Raw genomic sequence first — 7,822 nt, forward strand, 5'->3', positions numbered from 1 at the left:
TGTGTAAGGCATGTGAGAAAATGTTGGTGATGGCGGGGACCACATTGATCAGGGCAAGGTAGAGAGTTTGAATTTTATCCTAATTGCAATGGGAAGACTTTGAAACCTTGAAGAGCTTTAACTCCACAGGGACCATGATCTTATATACATTGTCACTATGTAACAGCTATTGGGTGGTCAAGGGACTGCAACAAGCCTGAGTGAAAGAAGAGAGTCCAGGGAGAAATGCTAGTGACTGGGCTTGACTGTCTATAGTTAGTAGACATGGAGAGATGTGGAGAGGTTTTAGATCTGGTTTGAAGGTAGAAATGATAAGACTATGCTGGATTGGAAGTGGGAGGCAATCCTATTTAACCCTGACTATTTCGTCAACACAGCAGCCATGGTCCTTCCTCAACCAGGGACCCATTCTATCCCCCATTTATGATTTTATTTTTCTACCAGCTACTTATTACCAGATGACATACTAAATTTTTACTCTTCATATTTTAAAAAATTACCTGTTTATTCTATTAAAGCTGGGCTTTTTGTCTATTTTGCTTCATGTCTTTTCCCTGGTGCCCAAAATGTGCTTGATACGTAGTAGGTGGTGCATAAATATTTGCCAAATCCTTGGATGAGGGAGGTAATAAGTGAACAAGTAAATGAGGATGAGAGGTAGGGGTAAGTGAAGAATGCTTTAGCTACCTATTGCTGCAGAACAAACAGCCCCAGAGCCTCAGTGGTGTCCAAGAGCCAACACTAACTTTTCATTCATGGGTTCATGAATCAGCTTGGGTGGCTGTGCATAGGCTGCAGGTGTGGTGAGGTACGCTCTAGGCTGTGGGTTGGGACCAGCTCTTCTCTATCTGTATTTTCATCGTCCTTGGTCCAATGGCTACCTGGGGCCTATTTTTCCAGTGGTAGATGAAAAAAGTACAGAATACCAAGTTATACTCTCAAGCACATCTAAAGATTATGTTCATGTCATATCTACTGGCCAAAGTCAACAGCAGAGGGACAGAGAAGCGAGTATACTCCACCATCTTCAGAGAAAGTTAGTGCAAAGTTATGTGGTAAAGGGTGCAGATATACAATTCCACAACAGGGAAGAAGTGAAGATTTAGGACAATAATCGAATCTACCACAGAGGACTGTCTGATATTAATGCCCATGTAAATGGAGCTGCCATTGATTGATGTGGGGGAGGTAGGAACAGGACTAGACTGGGAAGGAAGAATGACAAAGATCAGGACTTCAAATGAATACCTGTTAAATCCAGTGAGGCTGCCAAGGGCAGAGGCTACAAGTGGTACAAGCCTAACCAGCTTAAACAAAAGCGGAATGTAAAGGCTAATGTAATTGGGAAGTCTAAGGAAGATCTTTAGAGCTTCAGGCATAGCCAGATGAAGAGATTTTTGTCATGGCTTCTCCTCTGTATCTCAGCTCTGCTTCACTCTTTGGGCTTCATTGCCAAGTGAACTCCCTCTACATGGTGGCTAGATGGCCTCCAGCAACCTCAGACTCAGTCTTAGCTTAGCAGGAACAGTAAAGAGGAGGGTTTCTCTCTCTCAACATCCATAACCCATCTAAGAGCTAATACATGTTACTTTGCTTGAGTCATATGCCCATCTATGAACCAGTCACGGTGGCCTGGTTAATGGGAATCTATGATAACCCTCCTAGGTCATATGCCCATCTCTGGGGTGAGGTGTCTGGGACCATGCTTAATACCGCAGAGGAATGGTACCACAAAGGAAGCAGGAGAATGGGGAGTATTGGGGAGTATGACAGGCAGACAAAATCCACAATTACTGTAGTGCAGTAGAGACATTAGAAGGGAGTTCAAGGGTTTGGAGTTCATTAACCAAGTCCAAGATGGAAACAGAAATCTGGGAATTGTCTGCAATAGATAGAACCGTAGGCTTGAGGGTGAATGAGATCACCTACTGCAGTGAGAAGAGAAGAGGATCTACTGTTAGGTAAAATGAATGCACATTTTCTGTAACAAATGAATTTGCTAAGACTGTTTTTGTGGTTGCTGGTGTATCTATGAACACACACACCTTCCATTGCACTCACCGTGTGCCAGGTATGGTCCTAAGCACCTATCTATTCATTTAATCCTCATAATAATTCTATTAGTTTGATACTACTGGTATTCCCATTTTACAGATGAGGAGACTAAGGCACAGATTGGTTAAGGAACTTGTGTAGGGTCACATAGGGAGTAAGGGAGACAGTTGGTGTTCAAACCAGGAAGTTTGGCTTCAGAGTTCTGACTAAGATTTTATGCAGTTAGAAGGCACTGGGAGGGAATGTGAATTTCTGTCTCCTTTCCCTCTCTGCAGTTTTATAACATTCCCAGATTTTCACCTGCTGCTCTGTATTTGTGGCAGAATGCACGTGTGGTTTGGCTCATCTGAGACTACGTCTCTGAGGATGAAAATTGAGAACGTAGAACTGTGGCGTTCCATTGAGTTAACTTGGAGGGCGTTTGCCATCAGGAGGAACAGATGCTGTTTAAGTCAGTAAGAAATGAATGTTCCTTCCAAGCCCTGGTTTAGAAAGCCTCTTTGTTTTACGATGCTGGGTGCAAGCAACCCTTTTAATTTTGTGTTTTGGATTCCAGCCATAGGAGGCCTTCTTTAATGTAGCAGATGGCTGGAGACAGGGAAGCCAGGTTCCTACACTCTGCATCAAGCGGTCTTCCCTAGAGAGGAATCTCCCAATTATGTTGCTCTGAAAAAGAGAAGAGAAGAGAACTTAAAATGGACACATTAAATTTACACTGCACATCAAGTCGCCAGTGCTTTAAGCATCTGCAAGCATTTAGGAGTCAGATAAGCTTCTGAGAAGCTCAGATGAAAGCCATGGACTTTTTCTGCAGAAAATGTGTAGGTAGATATATACACAAAAATGTGCATATTCCTTCCAAGGGAGTGGGGGAGTCACGGAGTTTCTCACATCTGGTCCCTGAAGCTTCAAGAGGTCTATGGCCTAGAGATTCCTGGGCTTCCAGTGAGGCAGCTGTCTTTTTTTTTTTTTCCTTTTCTTTTTTCAATATGTGAAGACACTCAACATCTGAGTTGTGAAAATAAAGGGTCTGTGGACTATTAAGGGATCATTTCACCCTAGAACACTCAAATTTTACGGAAAACAATCCTTTTTAAAAAAAATGTTTATTTATTTTGAGAGAGAAAGAGCATGAGCACAAGCAGGGGAGGAGCAGAGAGAGAGAGAGAGAGAGAGAGAGAATCTCAAGCAGACTCCATTCTCAACCCACCCAGAGACAGCTGCAAGGCTTGATCTCAGGACTGTGGATCATGACCTGAGACAAAATCAAGAGCCAGTTGCCCAGTTGCTTAACCAACTGAACCACCCTGGCTTCCCTGGAGAAAATCCTTTCAAATGTTGCATAGAATCCCTCCATGGAAAGAGCCTAAGTGTCCATCAACGGACGAATGGATCAAGAAGATGTGGTTTATCTATACAATGGAATATTAGATGGCAATGAGAAAAAATGAAATCTGGCCTTGTGTAGCAACATGGATGGACCTTGAGGGTGTTATGCTGAGTGAAATAAGTCAGGCAGAGAAGGACAAATATCATATGTTTGCACGTATAGGAGGATTAGGAGGAACTTAACGGAGGACCGTGGGGGAGAAGAAGGGAGGAAATGGTGGGGGAAAGGGAGAGAGGCAAACCATGAGAGACTCTTGAATGCTGACAAAAACTGAGGACTGATGGATGTGGGGGGGGAGGGGGGATGGGCACGGAGAGGGGCACTTGTGGGGATGAGCGCTGGGTGTTATATGGAAACCAACTTGACAATAAACTATTTGTAAAAAAAAAAAGAATCCCTTTAATATATTCTCTGTTCACTCAGAACCTTGGCTCATTGTGGTGGACGGGAACATGAAGTTTCTTTGGGGACTTTTAACATGATGATTTCTTTCTTTCTCAGATTTTTGCACACTATTTCTTTGGGGTCTCATGCTTCTCAGCTCTTTTCTCCACTTAGCTCTGCCTCCTGCACCGTTTCTAGTACTACGGATTGGAGGTGGGGCTAGTCTGTCAATTGAAGAACATAGAGAACTTGGAAAGGAAAGTTTTATCGTTTCCAGGACACTGTCCAGAAGAATAACTCAAACTCAGGCATTTCTTCCTTTGGTGTTCACTTGCCATGACTGTCTGAAGAAGTAAGTGTTTTGGAGGTGGCTATGGGGGGAACTCTTTGGTTCTCTGTGGTCATTCACAGATCTTTTTGTGCTAGGTGACACCTCTAAGCACCATCATGTTCTTCCAATTCTACTGGGTGTGCACTGGCCGTTTAGGGAGACTCTCCTGAGCTATGGCAAAGCATGGAATTGACATATTTAGTAAGGATATTGATACCCAAATCAGTTTGCCTCAATTACCCTTCAATTAAAAATTAAAAATAAGGAAACACTGAATTAATGATTCCAGTTCTTCATGTTCTATATGTGGTCCCCTCTTTCCTGAAAATTACTTCTTTTTGGTTATGGAAAAATTGAAGGTGGGAGTAGGTCATGAACCAAACATTAAGGCTGATTCTTTTCACTTAATGAATAATTAAAACAATTATTTTTATTTATTTAGTAGAAAAATCCAAACAAAAGGGCCACTTTCTCCCTAAACATTAACCTCAGTTAAAGAAAACCTATTTGGGGCTTAAAACAATGCATATAGTAGTGCCCGGGGGGCTCAGGAGGTCACACATTGGATTCTTGGCTCAGGTCATGATCTCACGGTTTGTGAGTTTGAGCCACATGTCAGGCTCTGTGCTGAGAGGGCGGAGACTGCTTGGAATCTCTCTCCATCTCTCTCTGCCCCTACCCAACTCATGTGCTTTCTCTCTCTGAAAATAAATAAATAAACTTAAAAAAAAATAAAAAACAATACACCGAAAACCTTTTTGTGTGTAGCGGCATTTTGGGCTGGATAAGTCTTGGTAGAAGAAAGCTGTTCTGTACATTGCAGAAAATTTAGTAGCTTCCCTGGCCTTTACCCTGTAGATGCCATGAGCACCACCCTCCTGTGTGTGACAGTCATGGTTGTTTTCAAATATTGTCAAATATTCCCCTGGGATGGGGCAGTCACCTCTGGTTGAGAAGTACTGGCCTAAATTATCCTCAAATAGCTTTCTCTACAAATATAGTAAAGTTGAGTATTGAAGCTGCTTTTATCTAATCTCATGGGGGAATTCTAAATCAGTTTATCTATTTCGATGCCCCACTGAGACTATATCTACTTCTTCAGATCATCCCATTCTACATTTGTTTTTAGAATCCATTTGATGATTAAAAACAGGAACTTCATTATTCCATTCCTATGACTCTGGCATGCCCGCTCATTGCCTGTTTGATAATATTTTCTACTATCTAGATATTTAGTGATCTGTCTGATTTTCGACACCCTTTGAGTCTAGGTAATTTCTCAGTCCTTTGGGAGGCATCTTTTGTGCTGTTCAAGTTTCCATTCCTTCTTCTATGTTATTAACTCTTCCCACTTCAGACCTAAGCTAAGTTCACATAGCAACTGGAGAGGTTGGAGTCTGGCTGCTGTGATCAGTATGTGGGTACATGGGTCAGGAAACAAAACTGTTGGCTTTGAGATTACAAATGTGAGCATTAATAGGCATCCTGCAATCACAAATTGTTCCTTATATAATGTGCAGTGACTGCAAGGCGGCCAACAGTTTGGGGGAGGATTTTACTAGCTGTTTGAAGTGAGGAATGGCTCTAGTGTATGAAATGTTTAAACCAAATTATTATGTCTTATAATGTTCAACAAAACACTGCAAACATCAGTTCTGAGGGGAAAAAAAAGGTATTCCAAGGCAGGCTTATAGGCACTTCTGGGAGTTGTAAACCCATGCAGACTCCAGAAATATGTGCCTTCCAAGGGCTGGGAACTTCTGAATTACCAACAAATAATCAGTAAGTATGACAAAGAGTTAAAGTACACAGACGTTGCTTTCACAAAATTTATGGTGTAGTAAAGAGGCTTAAGATGTAGCCCCGAGACTGCAAACCAATGGTCAATAGGGCTAAATCAGGACCATGGATTTGTTTTGCTTGGCTTGTATAGAATTGGCCTCCAGCATGTCTAAGAAAGGGAGACAAAGTGAGAAAGAAAGAGAGAAGTGGCTAAACTTTTGGATAACAGAGGGTTTTTTTTGCATTAAAATCCAGATTTCTAGCTGTTTTTGAAAAATCTGAAGATCTGCCAATACTGGCCCTTATTCTGTTTCCCCAAAGTGGTGGTTGGGGGACAGCAGCTGCCCCTTTAATCAGAATAGGCACCCTCTGGGTCCCCACTCTGGCCCATGACACTTCCCCACCAGGCCTCTGTCCCATTTGATATTGGCCACCCCTCGTGCAGAGACTTCTGCAACATTTACTTCGTCTTTTCACTGTGGAAACAAACTGCTGGAGCCCTGAGCAAAATAGCAGCTGCCCATTTGTGTGAGATGATGCTGGCTAAGGCCACGGAGGTGATAATAGAAGCAGTGAGAAAGTCATATTTGGCATGTATTTTGAAGGTAGAGTTAGTAAGATTTCATGATTGATTGGATCAGGCTATGAGGGAGAGGATTTGGAAATAGCTTCAATTTCGATTTTTACGTAGATTAATTTATTTAAAAAGTAAACCTACGGTGGAGTACTAGAAAACTGGTATTGACCTCTTAAAAATAAGAATATTTAAAAGTTTTTCTTCACCAGTATCTTTCACCTGGGCGCCCTAGGAAGTGCCACCATCATAGTCTGGTGACTGCTGAGCTGTGGGGGAATTTTGAGAGAAAGAACAATTAGAAGAGCCCAAATGATTAAGAGACTTAGGTTCTTGCCCCAGGAAGCGGGTTGAAGAGACACCAGCCTACAGGTCACCTCTGTGCACCTCACTGGCCTCACCTGTCCAGAAGGGTGTGGGCGTCCCAAACTACTGGGGTTGAACTCCCAATTCATGGATGGAGCAACTTCGGGGAACTCCAAGCTCAGGGACTGCAAAAGGGGCTGGGAAAGGAGAGGCTCGAAGATTTCCAAATGGGTGGTGTTTCAGGGCTGCTTCTAGTAAGAAACTATTCAGAAGTTTGTTTTGAAGTTAGTTTTTATAGAAAATCTAAAATCTAGGTGAAGAGACGAATTCTCTTCACCTAGATTTATATAGTTACTTTAAAAATCAATAAAAGCCGCAAACTTGAGTCTGAATCTTTTTATTTTTTTACAGTTTTTATTTGAGAAAATCTGCATTTGTCCCTATGGAGGGCAAGAGTTTCATTTTGTTATCATGCAGGCGGCTTTGGCGAGTGGAGACTACTAGTGGCCATTGTGGGGGTGGGAGCTGACCGACTCCCACTCCCAGGACTGGCCTTTGCGGCAGAGCCTCCGGCGGATCGGAAGCTGGACTTGGCCGCGCGTAGCCAAGCTCGGAGGCTTCCTTCCCTCGGGCACCGCAGCGGTCACTCGCCCCTTCCCGCGCATGCGCGGACCCCAGCGGCGTCCTCCCCGGCTCCTTCCCTCCCTCATCCGGGTCCTGGGCGAGCGGGCGCCTTGCGCGTGTCCCGCGGCCGCGCTGCTAATAAAGTTGCACTGAGGGGAAGCGCAGCGACGGCGCCGGGGGAGTGCGTCCAGCCGGCGGGTGAGTGAGTGTGGGGCCCCGGGCGGGCGGGCGAGCGGGGCCGGGGGCTGCAGCTTCTTCCGGGACGCGGCTCGCCCTCAGGCCCGAGTGGCTGGACTCCGGCCGAGGTGGGGGCGTTGGGCCGCGGGCAAAACGGAAACCGCCCGGGCCTGCGGGGCGGGGAGAGGTAGGCCGAGTC

At 44.2% G+C, this 7,822-nt stretch overlaps 1 protein-coding gene across 2 annotated transcripts in view; it reads left to right on the forward strand.

Moving 5' to 3' along the window:
• The first annotated feature begins 7,533 nt into the window (after positions 1 to 7,533).
• Positions 7,534 to 7,822, forward strand: part of SMAD5 (SMAD family member 5) — a 49,565-nt gene continuing 49,276 nt past the window's right edge. For both annotated transcript variants that reach the window (XM_077768676.1, XM_077768679.1), the window contains exon 1: positions 7,534 to 7,644. The gene's annotated coding sequence lies outside the window, so the exon portion shown is untranslated. The remainder of the gene's footprint in view (positions 7,645 to 7,822) is intronic.

This window comes from Crocuta crocuta, unplaced genomic scaffold, assembly GCF_008692635.1.
Source record: "Crocuta crocuta isolate KB4526 unplaced genomic scaffold, BGI_CrCroc_1.0 scaffold64, whole genome shotgun sequence".
NCBI classification, from domain to species: Eukaryota; Metazoa; Chordata; class Mammalia; order Carnivora; family Hyaenidae; genus Crocuta; species Crocuta crocuta.